Consider the following 25,261-nt stretch of genomic DNA (forward strand, 5'->3'; position numbering starts at 1 on the left):
CATTATATATCAACATTTATATAAAGATAGGATGAAGAATATATATTTAAATATGTATGTAAGTTCAAAATAATATATTTTAAAGTATATGCAAAATTAAGACCATTGTTAAAGGGGAAGTAAGCAGGGTGGACAGGAAACAAAGAAGAGGGGCTTTCACTATTTATCATCTTACACAATTTCTATGTTGAAGGTTATGAAAATGTTACTTCCAGGGAAGGGAACAGGATGGCTGGAGAAGGATGTGAGAGAGACTGGTTTTGTCATTTATCATTTACCTGCTCTTTTTAAATTTTGTGAATGCAATATAATGTTTATATTAACTACTGATAAAATAAACAAAACGACTAAAACAACACAGCCATCCAGTTCCCATTCATTAGGATTCTGTCAAGAGACTGAACCAAATATGTGTCAATGATTAGTGGAATGCCACAGAAAAAGCACTTCCTTAAAAATAAATGGGACTTTATTTGTAAAAGGATATTTATGAGTGATAGGGCTATTTCAACCACTACACATGTCCCTGGGGCATATGTTGGAAATCCCGGGGGCAAGCCTTGCTGCTCATACACTCTTGAAAGAGGAGGAGTAAAATTCATTTACGATCACACGGGAGAAAATTAAAATTTTCTTTTTCTCATAGATATATAAAACTGAAAACAGTGCCACAAAGAACACAAGGTCATTTTTGTAGATATTTAAATGTTTTGGAAAATAATAAATGGGTACATAATTAATATAGTCATGAAATTTCTGCAGATTTTTATAAATTTCTTGATGAGAACACAATTCAAAATTTATCATCAACACTTCTTGAAATAGAGTAAGAACAAACAAGTAAACAATTCAGTAAAAACATCAGATGTGTGAGCTTGTATGATTAGCATCCGATATTGAAGAGACTGGAGTGCAAACCACCCACAAACCCACAGTGAGAAACCACTGGAAGGTTCTGTGTGGAACTGTATCTTCACTACAGAAGCATTACATCTTCAGCAGCTTCTCCTCAGGCTTTCTTATCGCATATTTTGAGCTCCTTTAAGATTGTGCAAGAAATACCCTTTTAGTTTCTCTGGGAATTATCACAGCCCTTTAAACCTCTTTTCTCTCACAAAGGAGACTGAGAACTGGATACATCTGATCTAATCTTGGCTGCGAGTGTCCTTGGGCAAGAAACTTAACCTCTCTGGGCTTTAATGTCATTTTTGTATAGATGCTACTGTCCCTTCCAAGCCTCTCATTCTATAATGCCAGAGTGAGTGCCCGAGGCTTCTGCAATTCCCACAGCCCCAGGAATAACTCCCTTCTCTGCTGACACAAATCTGAGCAGCATTTCTTTGAATCTTCTCTTAAAGGATGCTTCATGAGAGCACAATTCAAGTAGGACTTCACCTTCTTTTACAGAGAAGTAGGAAAGAATATGGGTCCTGGCATTGATTCAGCAGCTCAACAAGCCTAGGTCTGATATCTTTCCAATTCTACTGGGAAGACCCTTAAGGTCAAGATGGCTGCTGCAGATGCTGACTATTTGCATCACCAGGCAATTCCCCACCTTCCCTACAAGAGGCAACCACTCTTCTAATACCTAATAGATATAGACTACACTAATAGGCTAATTTTGCCTTTTCTGGAACCACATATAAATGGAATCACACAGTATGTAATAATTTATGTCTGGCTTCATTCATTCAACATTTTTTAATTTATGTTGATATTCATTCATGTTGTAGTTGTTGAGTAATATTGCATTGTATAAATATACCACCATGTCTTTATCCATTCTCCTATAGATGGATGTTTGAATTGTTTCCAGTGGGGCTATTATAAATAAGGCTGCTATGAACATTCATGTACAAGTCTTTGAGTGAACCCATATGTTTTCACTTTGATGCATAAAACCCAGAAGTTGAATTGCTGGATCTTGTGGCTGATGTATATTTAACTTTATAAAATTCTGCTAAGGATTCCTCTAAAATGGCTGAAGCATTTTGCATAATAATTATTTTTATTTTTTTTTAAACATTTTATTGAATTTTTACAGAGAGGAAGGGAGAGGGATAGAGAGCTAGAAACATCGATGAGGGAGAAACATCGATCAGCTGCCTCCTGCACACCCCCTACTGGGGATGTGCCCGCAACCAAGACACATGCCCTTGACCGGAACTGAACCTGGGACCCCTCAGTCCGCAGGCCGACGCTCTATCCACTGAGCCAAACCGGTCTCGGCGCATAATTATTTTTTTATGACTGCATAATTCTGAAATTGATGCATCATTAATTCTATATTTTTGCAGATTATTGGACATTTAATTTATATTGTTTTAATGTTGCTTTTTAAAAAGAACAAAATGCTGCAATGAACACCTTTGTAAAAATAATATTTTTCTGTTACCAAAATACTTCTGCTGTTGAAATATTTAATTGAGATAATAGGGGCTGAGTTACTGAGTATTGTCATGGCTTCATAATTTTCTAAAAGTGTGTAGCAGTTTCTATTTCCTCAGTAAATTTGAGAACAATTATTATTATAAAGCCCTTTCTCTATTTTATTGAATTTTAACATACACTGATATTAATTGTACAACTCGATGAATTTTTACATATGTAAACTCCATACATATGGCCTACATCAAGAAACAGAACTTTTTCAGCATCTTATACACCCTTGTGCCTCTCCTAGACTATATCAGGCCTCACAGAGAGATCTACTATTCTGATATTGATCCCAAAATAATTGTACTTGTGTTTATACTTCATGTAAACAGAACCAAGCAGTTTATACTTACTTATCCTCATATGCAAGATTTAAAAAGCAAAATAGAGCTTTAATTCAAGCCCAATCTTAATTTTTTATTTTGATGGAACATTTAATAAAAACAATCCTCACCATTTGTTAAGCTCAGGAATGCACACCAGGTGCTACCTAAAGAATTTGCACCCATCATCTCATTTCATCTTTTAATAACCCTTTAAGAAACATATAATTGTATCCATTTTCTGGATAATATGTCTGAAGCTAAGAGTTGGGATTATCTTGCCTATCTCACAAGGCTAGTTTGTAACTCAGCAAGAATGCATATCCAGCTGTGTCTGATATCACAGCTCATGCTTTACCTATTATTGGAAAATAGTATTTTATAATTGCAAATGATCAATCACCAGAGGAAATAGCTAAGCAAGCACCGGAGGATGCTTGTACTGGCCCTGCTTTTCTCTACTCCCTAATAAAAGCTAAAGGCAAGCTGCTAGAGATGAAGGCTCAAAAAGCCAACTTGATGACAGATGCGATTGTCAGCCATTCTGAACTAACCATGTTCTTCAGTCATTATCAACGTTACTAGAAAATTGAAACAGTAGGTGTATATTAACATTGCATCCCATAGCTGGCCATATTACTGCTAATTGGGGTCATTTTTTCCCATTAAAATGCAATTATTAACTCTAAGACATCAGTATACAAAATTACATAGGATATAATGAACTAAGTAGCCAATGCTAGAAAAACAGCATGGGTTCAAAAAGTCCACTGTGAGAAAATTCAATTATTACACTGAACATTTTCCCCTGTTGGAGGACAAGGCTGTTCACTGCCCAGGAAAGAATAATGAAAAAGTAAGTCAACCCCGGGGCATACATCTGTAGGCAGCTGGAAGCAAGAGGCACTATCATCCAAGTGATTTTCTAGTCCCAACTGTGAAGAAGGGAGTAATTTGCATAATGGATTGGGAAGTACAAATAGATTTTTGCATCACAGAAACAAGGTTCCAGATAAAAATAATCAAAGAAAAATTTGATAAAAATGCAGGCATCCAGGAAACTTGTCATCATTACAGAAAATGATGGAGCCAGTACTTAAATAAAATGCCAGGTCTTTGTGACAACTTGATTTATAGGAATGAATGTAGGAACCCAACCAGGTTTTTTAAAAATTCCTTTTAAATACTTTTGGAATATAAAAGAGGTAAAATTGTGTGCGAATAGATCTTAAGTACCCAAGTCAATGAAGTTTCACAAAGTTAACACACCAGGGAACTGCCACCCACATTATTTTACAGAACATATACTGTGTCCCAGAAGCCACCCACATTGCCCCATCCTTGTTAATACTTGTCTCCAAAAGTAAACCACCACTGTTCTACCTTTCACCTTAAGGCCGTGGTCAGCAAACTGCGGCTCGTGAGCCATATGCGGCTCTTTGGCCCCTTGAGTGTGGCTCTTCCACAAAATACCACGGCCTGGGCAAGTCTATTTTGAAGATGTGGTGTTAGAAGAAGTTTACGTTTAAAAAATTGGGCTCTCAAAAGAAATTTCAATCGTTGTACTGTTGATATTTGGCTTTGTTGACTAATGAATTTGCCGACCACTGCCTTAAAGTAACTATTCATAGTAATGCAATATTTCAGTCAACATACTGATGCATTATAAAAAAAAATATGACAATTGTTAAACAATTCCAATTAACATTAGAGGAGTTGAACAAGTGTCATAACAATTTAGCAGTATAGAGTTTCTGCAAGAAAATCTGACATCCTCCTCCAGCCCCCAAGCAAAAAGAAAAGTTCATTTTTCATTTTTATTGATTTTTCTAAATTTCACTTCACTTAATTCAGATGCTATGAATGGATAACACAGAATTGATTTTGCTTTGAAGCTTTTTATCATATGGCAGCAACACAACTAACTGTGGTTAAGACATGAAAACAGTTAGCTTTTCCAGTGTCGGTATGGAGTGATTTCCCTGAGGTCTGCTTTGTAAGCTCACCCAGTGCCCAAAGGCATACATTACAGAGTTGGAATGACTTGTGTCCCCTTGGTTCAGTTTTTTAGTAGGTAAGTAATCAGCCTAATTGATATTGATTAACTGAACTTGGTCTTATCAAAATTATAATCAAATTAACTAGAATATTATCATGCAAATACTTATGACATTTCAACCCAAAATAAATGCAAACCCTGAAAATGCTTATGAATACAAACAGTCTGCTAATTATAATCGAAGAGTGTGCATTTCTGCAAAGATTAAGCTCTTTCCATAATTGGCCTGTAGTTGGCTCATTTTTCCCTATCTACATATCGGTTAAGAGGATGTTTTATAATGAATGTATGTTCTCCTTTCCATCTTCCAAACTTGGAATTATTGTTTTTCTACATAGATGTTTGTTTGTCGTTAGTTTGTTTTGTTTTGTCAGTAGCTTCCTCTGGACACTGGAAGGCTGTGTAAAAGCAACTGAAGGGACACATATTGCTAATCCTGATTTGTCAATGTTTTTGTTCATTTATTTATTTATTTATTTTTCTGAAAGCAAGTGGTTGAATATTTAACCTCTGCTCACACCTCTCCAAATATTCTCAGCAAGCCCCAAAGGCACTCTGGAATGGGGGGGCTGTGATACTCACAGCTTGGTAATAAACCGTCACAGCCACTAGCTCCCTTTTCTGCATCCCACCCCTACTGGGGAAGAAGAAAGCTATTTCTGGAGAAAATGGAGAGGGAGTGAATTATCCAGTCATATTTTTAGATGCTTTCTGAACATCATTTAACAAATCTTCAAAAGCACTGTTCACTTGTACCAAACACCCAACTCTGGCTTATAAATACTGCTCCACAAAAGTTTTACGACTTCAACGTTTTGTATCATCTACGTAGACCCTGCAGTGTGAAACTTGGCTTTACTTCTTAATTACATCTTCTGCTCCATTTAACTTCACCCAACCAGATTTATAAATATTTAATCAGATCACTGCTGCCTGCTTAAAAAGGAAAAAGAAACCCTGGCTGCTCCTCTGGGCCAAACATGACCTTGAAAGACAAAGGCACACTAACAATGTTACTCTGATCCTGAGTTGCATTTAGGAAAAGGTGTCACAATTGATTAGTAAAATTGAGTTATTAAAAAGTTGACTCAGACTTAGGTAGCTTGGGAAACTTAAAAAAAAAAAAAAAAAGCATTATTTCTGTCCTGCCCATAAAATCCCAGAAAGATTATTTTTTCTCATGACTTTCTGAATTTTCCAAATTGCCACAGTAATAAAGTTGTATTTAAATATTTGCTTTTCTTTAAATGCCTCCTGTAATATTAGATTACAGAATATTACAGTTGTGACTGGAGTATATGAATATAACAATCTTTATACTTTGGGGCTATAAAGGCTTTGAATATGTGACATTGAAATGAATGGGGGCTTTTTTTTTTTTCTTTTATATTTTTGTTTTGTTGCTGTTCTCATATTTTTTAACTTTTAATGAAACACTGAAATGTATGTTGGAAGGTGTTATTTATTTTTTTGTCTTTTAAAATTAATTAACTACTGCAAAATCTTGAGTCTTAACACTGCCCTGCTTTATTCCATGTCATATTTGCTCAGCATGCCAGCTTCTGGGAGAAGTTTAAGACTTGTTTCTTTGCCAGAAGCCAATTCCAGCATGTCATAATTGCAAGAGTTTCATCAAAAGGTTGATGAAACTTGGGGGCTCAACAAGGGCAGAGTCACATATGTAATCACCTGTTGGAATGGCTGAAAGGCACTTTCCCCAAACCTGAATAGGGTGATTGTTTGCTGCCAGACAGCTCAGGGCATCTTAATCTACATGTTATTGCCTCCTGTTGGTCAAACACCTGAACAGCTGTAGGCTATTCCCCAATCTGACAATGCTTCTGTAAACCCTTTGTTACCTTACCCTTTGAAGTGTATTATCGCCTTAGGACAAATTGAAGGGTCCTGAGATAAGGAAAACTTTAGCTCCATTAGCTGAAGCTCCTCTGACCCCCAATGCCTTTCAAAATTATCTTTCTTCTTTGGACTCATATTTAATCTACCCACAGCCTTTCTCCAGATTGCTGAACCCTTTGTAATGCTGGAACAAGAACCCCGGCCCTTCTTCTGGGTATCACTGGGCGGCTCTCAGGCACTCAGGGTCTCCAGGTCTCACCACAAACTCCCTTAAGCATCTCCTTCCCTCTCAGTCCACATTAATCTGAAAGCCATCTTGATTCACTAGATGCTGAATAAATTTCATTTGGCCTTCAGTGGACTCGAAACTATGGTTTAATAACTTAAATGATATTCACTGATACCATCACTGTAGCCAACATTAGCTCAAACTCACCCCTTCCTGAGACTCTCCATAAAATCCTCACATAGTTCCATTTTATTTGTTGATGACCACTGCTTCCCACCCCCCCCCCCTTTTTTTTTTTTGTCTTTGGGGTGGTATTTTGAATCCCCAAAATCAGGAGCTTCCTGGGCTTTATCCATCTTCTTCCCCACCATGTCCTGATTAGATTGTCAGGCATGCATTTTCACTTAGAAGCTTGGCCTGCACATTTCAGCCGGTTTGACAAAGACGCCAGCTTGATCTGGCCATGCTTTAATTTGAGACTTTCTCATTTGATAAACAGAGGCATCCTCCTGTCTTTCTTGCCACAGTAGATCTGTGTCAAACAAACACAGGGGTGGGAAAAAGTAGGTTTATAGCCATTAATATGAAACATATAAGAATAAATAATAATAATACTAGAATAAACTGTTTTATATACTCACAACTGTAAACCCACTTTTGCCAGCCCTGGTTAAGCCTTCACTCAATATTATCTTACTTATCCTCCTCTTTTTAGAATAATCTACAGGTACAGATGTTTTATTACCTTTTTGAGGTTTAGAACATTTGTTTTTTTAAATTCATATTTACTAAGGTAAGGAATATTTAATTCCTTGCTTTTAAATTACTTGTACTTAAAAGGGCACAGAGGACTACTTTACCATTGCAAAATCAAGGTCTTTATGTAGCCTTTTCCTGATCCCCCCAAAAAGGCATTGCATTTTGCTTTGATTGGGTGTATTCAGTAGAGGAGGAAGTATGGAGAATGAGAGAGTGGAATAAGAATAGCTTTAGGTTTTATTGGTCCATACAGAATGGCTTTTGTCCTCCTGGTCTGGACTCCGGGAGAAGAAAAATGCTGGTGTAGCAGCCGGCAGCACAAGGACAGCACAGATGAGGTGGGTGTCTTAGGTTCAGTTCCCCAGGAGCAGAGCCTGAGACAGGGATGCTCATAACGTGAACTACTGGGGGTGGGGGACAAGCAGGAGGAATCTGTAAGCGAGTAAGGAAAGCAGGATAGGGCTGGATAAAGAGCCAAGTGAAGATGTGGGTTCAGGTCCCGAATAGTCTTAATCTGGTCCCAGGAGGATCTCTGAAGTGTGAACTGTATCTTAGAATCTGCCCAGTCTTGTCTCGAAGCAAGGGGGTTGGGTTTTCATACCACAGGATTGGATGCGATATTCTTTGCAGGTAAGATTTAGGAGGTGCAGGACAGTGGAGAACTCGCCACCATGGCTGCTAAGGTGAATCCAACTGCTTAAGAACCATCTTCCAGAGGCGTTTGCTAGTTAGAGGTTTAGCATTAGTACCTACTAGAATCTGGGTGATTTAGATTGAGTACCAACCACATTTGCTACAATGGAGAGGTATTGTGTTAAAAAGAAAAAGGACATATTTTGCAACCCTGAACTTTGCTTGGTTTCTGTGTGGTTTAAATACAATTTCACGCTTTGCTGTAGGTTTTTGTGTTTCATCTTCTTTTTGGTTGTTATTATTGTTGTTCCAGGGCCTGTGAGTCTCCCAGCATCTCTTTATTTTCTGCTGTGAGTGCTCTTGAGTTAATATTGTAATTGCCCTGAGCTCTTCATTCTTCTCACCACTCTGATTCTTGATTCTTGGCTATATTCATTTTTATTTCCTGAGTCTGTACTTTTTAAAAAACAAACTTTTTATTTATTTATTTAAGCATAGTTGGTGTATAATATTATATTGGTTATATGCGTTTCAGGTGAATACTAAAGTTATTCTATATTTGTATACATTACAATGTGATTGCTTCCAGTTTTACACAAATACTGTTTCATTAATTCTAAGACACATTTTTTTCCCATTTTAACATCTCAGAAATTAAAATGTAATACACTATAATAACTGGCATATTTTTCCTTTTAGTACTGGTTACATAAATAGGGGTGCCTTTTATAGTCAATAGCTCCTTAGATTTGATAAAACATGGCATATTATACACAAAATAAGGTATATTAAACTTTTTAGAAATGTAGCATTTGCTTATGTCTGTATTTTAATGGCAAATAATGACTTTGCGGTGGACTTTTAGAATGTAGCCCATGCTCAAGTACCAATGTATTTGAACTAGTACTTCACTGGGAGTATTGTATTCCATGTATCACAATTTATTAGAAGGATTTAATTTATTAATGTAGGAGATAGTACCTTGGGCCATGAGCACATAGTAGGCCCTCAGCACATTTACTTTTTTCTATTTATCTTCCTTGTCTTCTTAAGTCTTAAGATGAATCTGCAGAATTAAACACATAAATTGACACCCCACTAATTTTAAAAGTAAGGAGGAAACTGCCTGAATTAATGAAAATTTCTGATGGAATTAATAAAAATTATTGAAAAAATAATTTTTGAAATTTAAGAACAAGTAACTGATACAAGGTTATTAAAGCATTGCCTAGGATTGCTCCTTATGGCAGCAGTCTTAATAAATGGATAAGAATAATTTAGCCTTTTATTTTTATACTTGGAAAGTACTTAGGATGAGCTTGTCTGTAAGAAGGTTAGATATATCTTCTGTTGCCTGCAATTTTATCTCAACTTTCAATTTGTTTCAGGATAGTTTTTCTTCTATAATGTTCAACTGTATTAGCTTAATTCTGATTGATTTAGATAGATGAAATTTTGTATCCATTTCATGTTTACAGAATCCCTAGGCTATTCTTAACTCTTCAGAAATCCTCAAAATGCACATATCTATAATAATAAAAGTGTAATATGCTAATTAGACCAGACATACTTCTGAAGGAAGCTGGGGCTGCGAGGGAAGCCCAGGTCCCGGGTGCCAGAGGGAAGCCAGTGCCTGCAGCCAGGGGAATGAAGGCCTACTCTTGCACAAATTTTGTGCATCGGGCCTCTAGTTCTGAATAAAAGAAGCCTGACCAAAGCATCTATGTATTGTATGATTCTATTGATATGAAGTTCAAGAACAAACAGAAGTAATTTATGGTCATACAAATGGAACTATAGGAGGTGGTTAACTGGGAAAGGTCAAGATGAAACATAGGGGGTGATGCTTCATGTCTTGATCTGGGTTATTTTTTTAAAAGAGTTTGTACATATGCCAAAATTCTTTTAGCTGAACACTCAATACATGTGCATTTTACTGAATGTAAAGTATACCTTAATAAAGTATTATTAGCAAAAAAAAAAAGTATAGATTGTTATTTAGATCTTGGATTCAAATTTAGGGAGGAGGTTAACACAGAAAAAAAGGTGAGTATAAAAAATTAAAGAGTGGTTAGATAAAAGTATTACATGTTTATATTATTTATCCAAACCCCAGTCTTAGCTCCATCACCCAGTACAAACTTTAGATACTGATTATGGTAGAAATTACAATAACAATCTGCTACCTTTACAAATTGGATGCTAACTTTAAGTTAACTATAATGAAATTCCAAAATAAACTCCTCTTTCACTAAATCTTGGTCTTTACAAGAACTTTACAAGAGCGTTGCCTCTGTAAGTTAAAATGGTCAGAAGCTCCACCAACAGTTTTTTTCCAGCAAAGTGCTAATAATCACTACAGGGACTAGACATCACCCTATCACCTATGGCTGATTTTCAGAGTAGCTTTTCTCTGTGCCTGCCAGACTTGAGAAAACCTGAATTCCCTCTTGACTAAAACATGAACTCCAAAACTTATATGATAAGTAATTGAGTTAAGCTGTCTTATGATACAGACATATATAAAGTGGTTGCTCTGGACAAATATCACATCCTTTTACACATAATGGATCAGGGCATATCCAATGAGGAATTTGAAAGCTAAACATTCTCTATGATTTAATGAATGATGTTCTAATAGAGCCTTGAAACTATTGAGCAAATGAGAGTACAGATATAAAAAATAGTTTTCATATGGGATTTTATGGAAAAAGGCAAGACTATATATATAAAACCCTAATATGCAAATAGACTGAATGGCAGAACAACTGAACAACTAAACAACTGAACAACCAGTCGTTATGACGTGCGCTGACCACCAGAGGTGTGCGCAAAACATGGAAGGTGTTGACAGCAGGTGGTAGACAATGGAACATGGCGGGCATCGGCCAGGGTGGGATGGTGGAGCAGGTGAGCAGGGGCGCCAGACCAAGGTGGGGTGCTGGTCGCTGTCATCGGGCGACCCTCTGGTGGTTACTGAAAAATTCTTTGCTCCCACATGCCGCAGTCCCACCGGGCACTTGCACCTGCTGCCGGCACCAGCTCTGCTCGCACCCGCTGCCAGCGCCGAAGCCGCCACTTGCACCCGCTGCTGGCACCCAGCACCGGCCCCTATCACCCCTGAGGGCTCCCCCACTCCCCCTGCTCCTGAGGGGTGATTGGGGCAGCAGCCACCGCTCACACCCACTTATGGTGCCTGCCCCAATCGCTCAGCGCTGTCAGTGGGTGCAAGTGGGGCTGGCGTCATCAGCGCGTGGAAGCTGCAGTGGTGGGCGCAGGGCTCCTGGCAGACAAGGGACGGGGGCCACAGCAGGAGGGGCCTGGTGGGGGCGTAGAGGGTGGGCTGAGACCCACCCCTGTGCCCACCGCAGCCTCCTGGCCCACAGTTCCTTTCAAGGTGCACAAATTTGTGCACTGGGCCCCTAGTCTAATAATATTTGTATATCATTTTGGTAGGTTTCTGGGGTTGCAGAAGTCTATATTTGGCTCTTAGGGTGTTTTCTGCTTTTATTTGCTCTAATAAAACTAAGTAATTATACAAAATGGAAGCAATTATACAAAGATATCCAGATCCCTAAGAGCAACTCTCTTACCTAAAATTTTAATCATCATTGGGTATAGAGGGAGTTACAAAGGACTAAGATGGTATTTTATATTTGCTAATGGTAGTATTTTATATTTTCTTTTGTTTTGTATTTTGTACTTTCTACTCCCTCCTTCCCTGTGGGTTCATCTACTTTACTGTTACTCTTCTTTCAGATCTCAGCTCAAAGTCCCTTCATCAGAGAAGATTTTCCTACCTTTCCCTCCCATAGGTTCCTTCCTCTGTCATACTAAATGCACTCACAACATGAAACATCTTTGATGAATGGTTTTTTGATTGAATGAATGCCTAGCACTTTGACCATGATTCAACTACTATATTTATCTTGTCTAAGACTTTAGTCACTAGATGTTTTGGAATTTTAAACCTTTACATGTGACTAATAGTATATGGAAGCAAACTGAAAAAAATAACACATATGTGAATGGCATGGTCATAAGTTCTCACTTTCTATAAAAAGCTGAAATTCTTCTTTTTTTAAATCTGAGATTGATCAAGATCCAAGCAGTCCCGATGTTTCTAGTTTCTAATCTGGCTAAATACAGCTATCACTATTTGAGTGTTAGGGAAATAACTGACTCACAGACTTTAGATATTACTTGTACTTACATGTGTAAAAGGAAAACTGCCTGTGGTGGGTTAGACCAGTGGTCGGCAAACTGCGGCTCGCGAGCCACAGTTTGCCGCTCTGTTGACTAAAGAGTTTGCCGACCACTGACCTAGACTCTCAATTCCAATAATTACAGGCTGTTGTTGTTCCTTGTGATTAAGCCTCTATCCAGTGGTCGGCAAACTCATTAGTCAACATAGCGGCAAACTGTGGCTCGCGAGCCGCATGTGGCTCGCGAGCCGCAGTTTGCCGACCACTGGGTTAGACTGCTATCCTGGAAGGATCACTCATTCTGCTTCATACTCTTGGGAAGACAACACCCCTGTGCTCCATGTGTGTTAGGCTTGGTCATGTGACTTGCCTTGGCTTCATCATGACCAGATTGATTAGACACTGGGCTCAACTGTGTGATGGGCTTTGACAAATGTAATATTAGCAGACGAGATGCAGCGGAAGCTTGACATGTGCTTCCATGGTTGAAAGTGCTCTCCAAGGCATGGACCATCGGTAGGAGGACAGCATGGCTCAGAGGAGGGGCATGAGGTCCCTGTGGAGCAGAGTCATCTCTCCTAGTCCACAAAGCTGAGATGAGTCTAGACAGCCTCCCCCAGCTGACATGGCAGGAGAGAGAATAATTTTTTTGTTTGTTTAAGCCACTGCACTGGAGGGTGTCTGTTATGCATCAATATTTAATGTGTACATTTGTGTGTGTTTTTTAATGTGTATGTATTTTATAGGAACTTTATATTGTGCCTCCCTCAAAGCCATGCAAATTATTTCTGATTGAGGCACTGAACACTGAACTGACCCAGACTGTGGGGAGCGGAGATTGGGAAGAAAGTTCTAATTAACTACTCTCTGAGTTTGTAACACAAGTTTCCAGACAGATCATGCATCAATTTGAGTAACTGTATGGGATACAGGAAAACACCTACATAGGAAAGCTTGCATACCTTGACACAAATTTCACTGAGCTATGTATATGACAGGAAGAAAGTCACGGGAGAGGTAAATGATCAAGACAAAACCTCTAATATTTGTATACAACCTGAGTATATTTAGTGTTATAATTACAAATGTAACCTGCAGTAACGCTGACTTCATGCTAACAGTCATTTGTTTAATGAAACCACTATCTTAATGAAGCCGATGTTATTGCTGAAACAGCTCTCTAGTTGAAGGGCCATCATTATTGTCACTTTAAAACAGGAATAGCAAATTCCAGGACAGAATACTGTACATAGAAACTTCTATTGTTTCCTAGATGGCAATACTTTGTGCCTTGACTAACATTTTGCCTTCCATTCTCTCCCTGCCCCACCCTTGACTCTTATGAACTGATCACTGTCAGTGAATATAGATGTCTTTGAACCTAAGACCTTGTTAGTGGCAGTGTGGCCTGTTGGACAGCAGCGGACCTGGGAGTTTGCTAGAAATGTCAAATCTCAGGCACCCACCCAGAATTGCAGAATCAGAACCTGATTGTAGCAAGGTCCACAGGCAATCGAAATGCAAGCACGTCAAAGTATGCAAAACACTGCTCTGAAAGACAGTTTCTTCATATGATAAAAAGATGTGGGTTCTAATGAACAAAATAAACTAACCAACAAAACAGAAACAGACTCATAAATACAGAGAATAGACTGACAACTGTCAGAGAGGAGGGGTTTGGAGGGCTGGGTGAAAAAGGTGAAGGGATTAAAACACACACACACACACACACACACACACACACACACATACACACACACACAAAAAAACCCTCCAAAACATTCATAGGCAGATAACAGTATGGTGGCTACCAGAGGAAAATGGGGAGGCGGGGCGGGCACAGTAGAAGTGAGAGGGGATAAATGTTGATGGAAGGAGGCTTGACTTTCAGTAGTGAATACACAATACAATGTACAGATGATGTATTATAGAATTATACATCTGAGACCTATACAATTTTATTAACCAACTAGAGGCCCAGTGCACAAGATTCATGCACTTGTGCGGGGGGGGGGGGGGGGGGGGGGTGCCCTCAGCCCAGCCTGTGCCCTCTCACAGTCCAGGAGCCCTCAGGGGATGTCTGACTGCTGGCTTAGGCCCACCACCCTTTCTGTGCTCGCCAGCCATGAGCCTGGTTTCTGGCTGAGTGGCGCTCCCTCTGTGGGTGAGCACTGACCACCAGGGAGCAACTCTTGCATTGAGCGTCTGCCCCCTGGTGGTCAGTGCACATCATAGCAACTGGTCGTTCTGCCATTTGGTCAATTTGCATATTGGCCTTTTATTATATAGGATGTCACCCAAATATATTCAATAAAAATTATAAAAAAGAAACTATATTATAAGCTAATATCCAAAATTCTGGAGGCATCTCTATATAACTGAATAAAGTGATATTACTCATAATGTGGTCTATGGGCCAGCAGCTTTAGCATCACCTGGGTACTTGTTAGAAACCCAGGACCGCAGCCCACCCCTGCAATACTGTGGAAGGATATGTTCCCACAAGATCCTCAAGTAATTTGTATAAATGTTAAAATTTGAGAAGCATGTCTCTAAAATATCCTTTCTAAGGGCTTACTTTACATATAAAGCAAAAGATAATAATATAAGAATATTCATTCGTAATACCAAACAGGATATATCATGAGGCTAACTGAAACACATCATTTTAACTTTTAGCCAAAATTTTTATTGTTAGGGCAGAAGCAACACTAAAAGAGAATAGAAAGGGCTTTACTCTGTGGGACACAATATTTTTTAAGGATTGGATTTTATTTTTTATTATGATAGATCATCTTTCTTCTGAACGATAAAGTTTAAACGCTTTTGTTTCTTCAGCTCTGATAGTGCTTTATCAATTCCTTTGAAAGTCTTTTGGCTCCATCCTCATCCAGGAGGTTTAGAGCATGCTATCTTATTTCAGAGGTTATTTAACGATAGCAACTGGCAGAAAGGAAATCCAATTCTTACAAGACTTTAATGGGAATGTAACTCTTTGTATCAGCACCTGTTTTATATTTGGTATGTCTTCATTTTTAACTGTCCAATGAATTCCCATGTACTTGATGATTTAAATGAAGATAACTATTTATGCTGTAAGAAAATGTAACTTGTCTTACCACACAACTTACTATGAAGAGAGTGTTCATTCTGTGTGCTGATGTCACTTAATAGATTACCTATTTTGTGTGTAAATGAGTAAGTGTATATGTGTGCCCTGAATTACTGCATAACGTACATCTATGCAGCCAGGGGCTCTAATACTGAGTGCACAGCTTAATGGAATTGTTCAGCGCTGTACCCCTGTATGACCTCTTCCAAGATAAAAGAATATGTCCATTACCCCTGAAGGTTTCTTCTTATCTCTTCTCTTTGATTAATATTTCCCGTTCTTCATGTCATATACATGGAACAATACAAGTACTTATCTGTGTCTCGAGTATATATTGAATCTTTTTGTTTCATACTAAAAAACCCACAGTTAAGAAAAAGGAAGGAAAAGTTAACATCACATGAGTTCTCCAAGAATCTTAAAATAGTTTCTATAAAAAAATATTTTGAATAAGTTTTAGTAGGCTTATATTTACAAAGCTTCAGTACCTCCCTCAAGCAAACCACATAGAAAAAGGAGATTAAATATTTAGTAAAAATGAATGTTTTAAACTGTCGTATGTTTTAAACTATGATAGTTTTAAAAAATAAATTAAAGTAACTTAAGAATTATAACATCTATATTTAAATATTGATTTTGTTATATTGAAATATTGACTTATTTACAACTTATTTACTTAAGCTTTTCATAAATTTTCACTATCTCAGTGAATCAGAAATGTACTAAAAATGATGATTGCACACTTAATTCATAGATTTGTAACTAAAACATCATCACTGTTTAATTCCAAAAGCACTGATCATTTAAATCCCAAATCTATTAAATATTGTAACCATATGGACTAGCATTTTAGAATACACACCTTTTATTCCCTGCTTCTATTTAAAATATGGTTGTCCTAGGTTAGGTGACTACATGATAAAAACCCTCTGCTTTAGGAATAGTCCTGTTGAAGCTTAATTAGCTTCTGCAGAACAGTAATTAAAAATAAATTCACTTCTGTGACAATAAATTTTCAAATTCTAGTTTTAAAAAGAATGTTATTATCCTTTAAAAAATAATGCAGACAATTAATTTTGTTGTGAATACACAGGATTAGATTTCGCTGGTAGAAATTTTCTAACATGGAAGTAACCTGTCCCCAGTTCTGAAATCATTTGGTTGACAGAATAAACAAGCTCCTCATTATATTTGACAGCCGATTCATTCTAATATATTATCAGTACAATGATCTCTGGGACTCATCCCTAGTAGACAAAATAATGACTTGCACATCCCTAGAAAATCTTCTCAGGCTCTTTGCCCCTTTTTATCCAAAAAATCTACATTAATCAGTCAATTAAGGCATTTTGCAGTCCTCCACTGCAGGTCATAAATTATAATCATTACCAGAAATGATAGTGAAAAAGGGTTCCATAATGTAGTCCCTCAAAAGAAAGCAGAAATATAAGCAAGGACAAAAGAAACAATGTTTATCTGTGCCTACACAAGTCCTTAAAAGGCCTAATGGGGTAATATCAGATGGAGTAGCTTCTTCGAAAATAACAAATATTCCTGAGTCTTCATAAAAAAAAAAAAAAAGCCTAAATTGAAATCAATGTCACTGTATTAATAGTGCCAAAATATATGTATTTTAACTGACCTCTCCTATCTTTAATGGCTTTTTTCAGCCACTGCCTTTCCTAGAGGGTACAGTTGTCTAAACAGTGTTAGGTTAATTAGCTGATATATTTACTCTCTCTTTAATTTCTTTTCATTGTATATCATAAGCATAAAGAATAATATGGTTTGATGGACAACATTAACTAGATTTCTTTTAGTATACAAACAGAACGGGAAACATAGATTGCCTCTGCTTTCTAACTCAGACTGACTGAATCTCATTGAAAGATTTTTCATTTGAATTTGTCTTTATTTCCAATGCACCTGAAAAATAGGTTCAATAATCTCTTCAGTACAAAATGATCACTTCATTCCCAAGTTGTCTTAGAAGGATCACTGCTCTCTCATGTGAAGTGTGTTTTGGAAGCATTCTGAAGTAGGGCACCATTTCTATTGCCCCTCTGGACACCGGCAGGGGGCAGGTGTGACTTCTCTCTGCAGCAGTACAGCACGAAGACCCAAACTAGAGTATTGGATACCAGTGAAGTTTCAGCATTGAACTGCTACTACTGAAAAAAGGTTAGGCCTTGATGGCCAATGGATTATAGTTTTTTATTGACATTAAGGGAAAATATAATTCAAATATAAGGCGGTAATGTATACAAAGGTGGGGAAGAGAGAGTTGTTTTCCCCAGGTGCAGGTAACAAGGGAATACATTAGCCAAAAGATTTTCTAAAAAAATTATAACTAGAAGTTGGTTGTTTTTATATCATCCTTTCCTGGCAATTCTTAATATGTCAGTAATAAAATATCACCCCTCAGAAAATATGTATATTTGTTGGTTTTACTATTCAACTATAATCTGGGTTATTGCTGCACACGGAAAAAAGAAAAAAAAAAAAAAAATATATATATAAATACATATATATATATATATATATAAACACACACACACACACACACACACACACACACACTAGAGGCCCAATGCATGAAATTCGTGCACGGGGGTGTGTGTCCCTCAGCCCAACCTGCACCCTCTCCAATCTGGGACCCCTCGAGGGATGTCCGACTGCCCTTTGGCTTCCTCCATTGCTGGGGAAACCCAAGTCTTCTGCTTGGGTTAATTTGCATACTCACTCTGGATTGGCTGGTGGGCGTGGCTTGTGGGCATAGCAGAGGTATGGTCAATTTGCATGTTTCTCTTTTATTAGTGTAGATGTGTGTGTATATATATATATAATGTATTTATATATAAATATATATTAAAATTATATAAACATATAATTTATTTATAAATGTATATATTATGTATACATATATTTATATACTGTAATATATAATATATAAATATATACATTTATGAATTTAAAATTATATTTATTTCTATATGTTTAAATTAAATATATATTTGTATGTATTTATATGTATGCTTATATACCTATTTTTAAATGAGCATATTTTTATTATTTAATGTTTTAATAACCATTGCATTCTACCTAGAAGTTCTTTTGGATAACTCTTACTTACAGGTGCCCCCCAGCACATAGCTGACATAAACAGACTCAACACCACACTTTTGTTTTCAGGACAAAAAGCACGTAACTGTTTGGGTTGAATTCACTCATTTTGGTCAAAGGCCAGGTCTCCAGCCTCTGTGGCATTATGCCAGAATTTAAACAGTTGACTAGACATAAGAAAAGATTGTACAATGATGGTCAAAGTGAAGAAACAAAACTTGAACCACTTCCAGACTGTCACTTGCTGTGTGACCACTTGGTAATTTATCTGTATTTAAAATTTAAAGCAGTGAAAGCATGGACTTGAGGTGTTATTTATTGGTGGGTAAGCCAAACTTTTAGTATATATCTGAATATATTTGTTGTATTTTGGGTTGCCATTTGAATTCAAATCCCCATATTGTTTTACTTATAACACATTCAAAATTATCCTAGTATTTGGTAAGGTTGGCTCCATAAATCTATGTTAGCCCCACTAATAGATTTGGGATACAAGTCTTTAAATTATGTAGAGATTTTTTTTGTTAATTCTATAATTTTCTGATTAATTCTCCTGTCTGCAATATTTTTAAGTTAAACTAATTGAAAAACTTGAAAATTTTCTTAGACACCACAGTATATACAGCTATCAAAATATGCCTGGCATAACTGTGATCCTTCCCTTTGGAAATGAATTGTGATAAAATAATACAGAGGCTAGTATAGCAGCTATAGGATAAAGGGTGTTAGATGCTACAGGGGTCTACTTTGAATGTGCAGATCTCAAAATTACAAATAAAAATAAAAAGGGAGATAAATAAATTTTCAATACTCAAGAAAGAATATTTGATAATGGTATTTTTCTTAGTCCATTCCTTTTGTATTGTATTTATTGATGTATATTATTAAACCATTTATTTTCAAGTACTGCGTTCTTAACCTCTTTATAATGGCTGCATTAAATTCTCTTTCCAACTCCTAGCATCAATCTCTCCAATCCCTTCCTTGGTAGGCAATATATAAATACCCTCATGTCTACCCCCATGAGCAGCTCCAGCTTACAACGTACTTGTAGCGAACTTTGTTTGCCCTGCATTTCAAATCTACTATTTCTCATATATCCACTGAGTCCTGCTTCTTGGCTTGAATCTTAAGTTGATGGATTCTTGGCTCTTGATGGATACTGACCTCTGTTATTTCCTTTCTACCTGGACTTTGATTCTTGCTTACTGCTGACTGTGGCACCTGGAAAACCATGCTCCTTAAAACTTTCATTATCCTAAAGGGTTTGTAATTTATTACTATGATCTTTGGCAACTCTTACTTCCCAGTTACTTTCTCAGTTACTGTTACTTTCTCAGATCCCAACCATCCTGAAATAATGGCCAATTTATTGATATCAATCAATTTTTACCTTGTGTGACCATTGTCACCTTACAATTTATTTTTGAAACCATGGAGTTTGTGAGATTAGAAGTTTTTGACTAAGATATTGGTTTTATTATATAATTATACCTATACAATAGTCTATTAAAATTAGTTTTTGAGATAAAATTCTGATAATAATATGCTATTAAAAATGAAAAACCGGGGGCCAATAAAAAATGGACACCAGATGTTATCTGAAGTTACAACAGATAAAATGAGGTAAAGGGTTACTCTTTTCATAATTTCCTTTGGCTTAAAGAAAGCATTTTTAGATTAGTTGTGGTTAGTTAGATGGATTATTTGAATTCTATATTCGTTGGCAATTTACCTTATAAATAGCCAGCCAACACATGGAAATTCACTTACTATGGGCCAATTGGCCTTTTAAAAATGTCTATAATTGTAGCTTCATTAAAGCTCAGATTTTTCCTGATATGTGCTTCGGCTAATTAAAATGTATCATTTTCAAGTTCATTATTCTTGGAGAAGTTCTTTGTTAGTTGTTTGGCATGTGAAAATGTGGAATCTTCATGTTCAATATAAAGAATACCATAAAAAATGTTGACATAGATAATTTTACATTGAAAAAAAAAGGTGTTGCTTACAGAAAATCTTATAGTGTGTCAAAGACAATTTTGTGTAGAGAAAACAATGTATATTAGGTAAGGAAGTTCAGTTGAGATAAGGTTCCAGTCCACAGAGTTAAAACCACTAGGTTAGAAATACTGGCCAGATGCTAACAAGTAATTTTTAAAAATCAAAATTTTAAGGTAAATGATTTTTTCTAAAATTCTTGCGAACCAAGAAGGCAACCAAAAACCAGATAATGACTTATTGGCTCCAGTGTTATATTAACCAAGTTATGAATGGCCAGTAGCTGAGGAGTAAGAAAGGAACAAGGAAAGAGAAACCAGGGAAACACACAGACCCGGTGCAAATACAAGTTAAAGCTTGACATTCAAAACAGCAAGTTAAATTCTCTAGCTGTGCCAAGTTATTCCCTCAAGAAAAATGGAAAACAGCACTTTCCCAGTTGTCCATTTGACATATTCCTCCAATAATAATGGCAAGTAATTTCCATGTAATCCAAGCCATCTTTAATTAAATCATTACCCCATTCACTCCCTTAAAGACCAACTAGTTTCTCCAAACAGATGTGACATAATTATCACCTCCAAAGGGATTCCTTTCAACTGAGACAACTGTATTTTCCCTCCTTGCTCTCTTAGATGCTAAAATTTCCAGTGGGCTCTTGGAGGAGAGTTCATCTCACTGAGCAATTTGACAATTTCAGAAACTTGTCCCCATCACATCTAGAAAAACAGGATATATTTTATGAAACATTTCACTTCATATCACAGGAATGAGAAATTTGTCAATGCAAAGATTTCAGAAGTTTTTACGTTTGTATTAGAAACAAGCACCAAATAGACTAGCAGGTGCCATTTCTTTAATTATTTCTACTCCTTCCCTCCACTAATTGGAGAAGAACATAAACATTTGATTGCTGCTTTATTCACTGATTGCATTAATTCAAAATGTCCCCGGAGGGGTAACTAAACCCATTTCCATTCCCTCCATCCAAGCCTGTTTCCCTACTAGTCACAGGCGGTTGACATAAGCAAGCTGCTGATTCTCAAGCGTGCTCTCTGCTCAAAGAGGAGACAACAGACTGAAGAAAGTGCAATGGACTGGGAACCATTGTCAGAAGCCTGGGGCAAGAAGAACTGCCATTGGTACGCCTTGAGAATAGCTTCTTTCTTTATCACAGTAAGAACTACCCAACGTCCTCCTTTTTGAGAGAAAGATACAAAAGAGCCACTTCTCAATGCCACCTTGGCAATACCAGACAATTCAGGGAATTGCTTTTTGGAGAATAATATTTTAGAGGGCACCCAGGTGTTTTTATTTTGCTTTGTTTTGTTTTTCTTGGTGGTTACACTGTGTTTTTAAGGTGAGATCAGAGAAAAATATCTGAGAAACAGGAGAGGAAGAAAACAGGGGCAGGAAAAGAGGAGAAAGGGTAGGGGGCTGAGGCATACTCATTGTTTTTTAATTATGTGAATTTCAGGTATAACCGCAAAACATCTTGTGGCCCAGGTTACAACTAAATTAAAACTTATAAGGAATCCCACTTTTGACTTATATTTATCAGAAAGCAATTTTCAGTGCTATTTGACATTATTTTTGGTATTTCCAGATACATGGGAGCTTTTCACGTGTCTACCCACATATAAGTTAGGTGTGGCTTGCTTTGACAAGGAAATGTCAGCAAAAGTGGCCGGTGTCACTTCTAGGAGGACGCTTGAAGAATCAGGATGTGATTGGTCACTTGCCCTTTTCTTCTGCCACAGCGACTGGCAACACAACAAATGGTGGCTGCTCCATCACATGGGCCTCAGGGAGAAGATACAGAGCGCAATTGCTCTGTCCTGCTTGTGGCATGAATCATCCCTTCGTCCAGCATCTTCACACTTTATGTGCTACCCGCCTGTTAGTCACTTAGTAGCTATGTGAGTAATCAGACCAGCCAGGAGCGAGGGAAGGAAGGAGAAGGAGACCATATTTACATGTAACTTTTATGACAGTATGTTGTTATACTTATTCTATTTTAAGTTATTGCTGTTAATCTCTTACTGTGCCTAGTTTATAAATTAAAGTTTATCACAGGTATGTATATACAGGAAGAAATACAGTTTACGTAGTTTTGGTACCATCTGCATTTTCAGGCATCCCCCGGGGTGTCTTGCAAACATATCCCTAGCAGATAGGAGGGGACCACTGTACAGTGAAGTTTGATCGAGAAATATACACATTGTATTAAGATTTTTTTTGCAAAACCCAATTAAGACTATGCCTTTCATGTAAAATCCTGATGCCCCTCGACTCTATCTATCCCTGCTCCAAGCCTAGAGACGCAAACGGCAGCATACTAAGTAATGTAGGAAAAATTGGACACAGTGACACAGCTGGTCACATTATTTTCTCCCCTGCAAGCTTATTAGTGAGGTAATTTACAAATTAGCTGAGTAAACAAAACTTTTCTATTCAACTTTCATAGAATTTAAAAAGTTTATATGAAATGTTTCAGTTACTTAATATTTAAATGAGAAATGTACTCCCATGTTTCAAAATTCAAAAAGTAAGGCCAAGTAACCCCTGGTCCTATCAACTCAGGTCCTAACCCTCAATTCCTAAACTTTAGTTTTTCACACTAATGTATGCTTCCAGAAATTATTTAGCTGAATGTTCAAAATACACACACACACACACACACATATATATATATATATATATATATAAATTTAATGGCATCATATTATGTATATTGTCATACTTTTAAATATCCTTTTTTATATTTATACTATTTGTAAATATGTGATATTGAAATCATTGTGATTTTTCAGAGAATGGGGAAAATAAATGGATAGGAGTTGATTAAAAGTTTATGAGATTAGAAATAAAGTAACTTTCTTTTTTCTCCATATTCATGCAATAAATTGTCCATGTGCCTGTGCATAGGGTTCAATAGCAAAGAAAAAACAAGTGCTGATATTTTTCCAAGATTTACTCTGTACGCTCATGTACACTCATGCAGCAGATAGGAAGGTGTCTGCTAACCCTTCAGGTAAGAGAGAAGGGGAAAGAGTTGAGGAAGAGGCAATGTCAAGCAGGAGGTAATGTTGAATTCTGTGTAGGAGGAGGGCAGAGGCATCCTGCCAGGAATCCCAGGGAAAGAAAAAACCATGCGCAGTGTCTCTAAGAAATAGAGAGAAAATAGCCAGTCCAGCAGCCACCAGTTTTAGCTAGAGATCTGAATGTCATTTTAACAAGCTTGGGCACATGGTACTGTTGGAGCTGTGCTTGAGGAAACGCCTAGTCAGATTGGCGGTTAGAAAGATTACTTCCTAGTATTCTATTACTACCAGTGCCTTCTGTAGTTCACTATCCAAAGTGCTTTCCCCTCTATAAAATAAGTTGACCTTCATATTAACCTTTAAGGTGGGTCTCATTTTGCCATTGCCCTGGTAAACTAAGGTGCTAAGATCCATAGCACGTAGATGGTCAGTGGAAGACTCACACACTCCCTCCTCTGTTCAGCTGAGCCTGGGATTGTTGAAGAAATGTGATTGGCTGGAACAGAATAGAATGGAAGACTAATAAATCTGCCTGAGACTTATGGATTTTCTGCCTGGGGAATGGAGATGGGAAAACTTGAAACACAGGAATTAGAATAAAATTAAACTAACTTTGCAAATTTATTTGATATAGGAATTATCAGCCAGATGGTAAAAATATTGTCTGGAATTGGGATTTTATACAACTACTAGAGGCCCAGTGCATAAAATTCGTGCACAGAGGTGGGGTCCCCTCAGCCCAGCCTGCACCCTCTCCAATCCAGGACACCTCAGGGGATGTCCAACTGCTGGTTTAGGCCCGATCCTTGGGATCGGGCATAAACCGGCAGTTGGACATCTCTCTCACAATCCTGGACTGCTGGCTCCTAACCACTCACCTACCTGCCTGTCTGATTGCCCCTAACTGCCTCCCCTGCCAGCCTGATCACCCCTAACTGCCTCTGCCTGCCAGCCTTGTTGCCCCCTACTTCCCCCCCTGCCAGCCTGGTTACCCCATGCAGCCTGCTGCTCAGTCATTTGGTTGGCCCTCACTAACCCCCATGCAGCCTGCTGCTCAGTCATTTCGTCACCCCTCACTAACCCCCCTGCCAGCCTGTTCGCCCCACGCAGCCTGTTCAGTCTTCCATTCAGTTGCGATGGTCACTTAGGCTTTTATATAGATAGATTCTACTAGTAAATAATGTAAGAACTCTGAAAAGATGCACAAAATATTTTCTCCATGTGTTGGAGACTAGCACATGGAAAATGACTTAGAATCAGCAATGGAACTACTACTAACCAATCAGTAAAACTTTGGAAATTTTCTCCATCTATGAGAATGCAGTTGTTCAAAGAATAACTAGAAGTTGAAAATGTTCAATGGATAAATGCATGTAGGTATGAAAAGACTTTACCTAATTAAATGCAAATCAATGTAGCAGAAAATAAATAAGCATTTCATGTCTTCCAAACAAGGATAGGTGTATATTAATAACTCTGC

General features: G+C 37.4%; 1 protein-coding gene across 1 annotated transcript in view; it reads right to left on the bottom strand.

The window, feature by feature from the left end:
* PLCB1 (phospholipase C beta 1) overlaps positions 1-25,261 on the bottom strand; it is a 616,845-nt gene that overhangs the window by 282,255 nt on the left and 309,329 nt on the right. The gene's annotated exons all lie outside the window — the stretch shown is intronic.

This window comes from Eptesicus fuscus, chromosome 12 (genome assembly GCF_027574615.1).
Source record: "Eptesicus fuscus isolate TK198812 chromosome 12, DD_ASM_mEF_20220401, whole genome shotgun sequence".
Classification (NCBI taxonomy): Eukaryota; Metazoa; Chordata; class Mammalia; order Chiroptera; family Vespertilionidae; genus Eptesicus; species Eptesicus fuscus.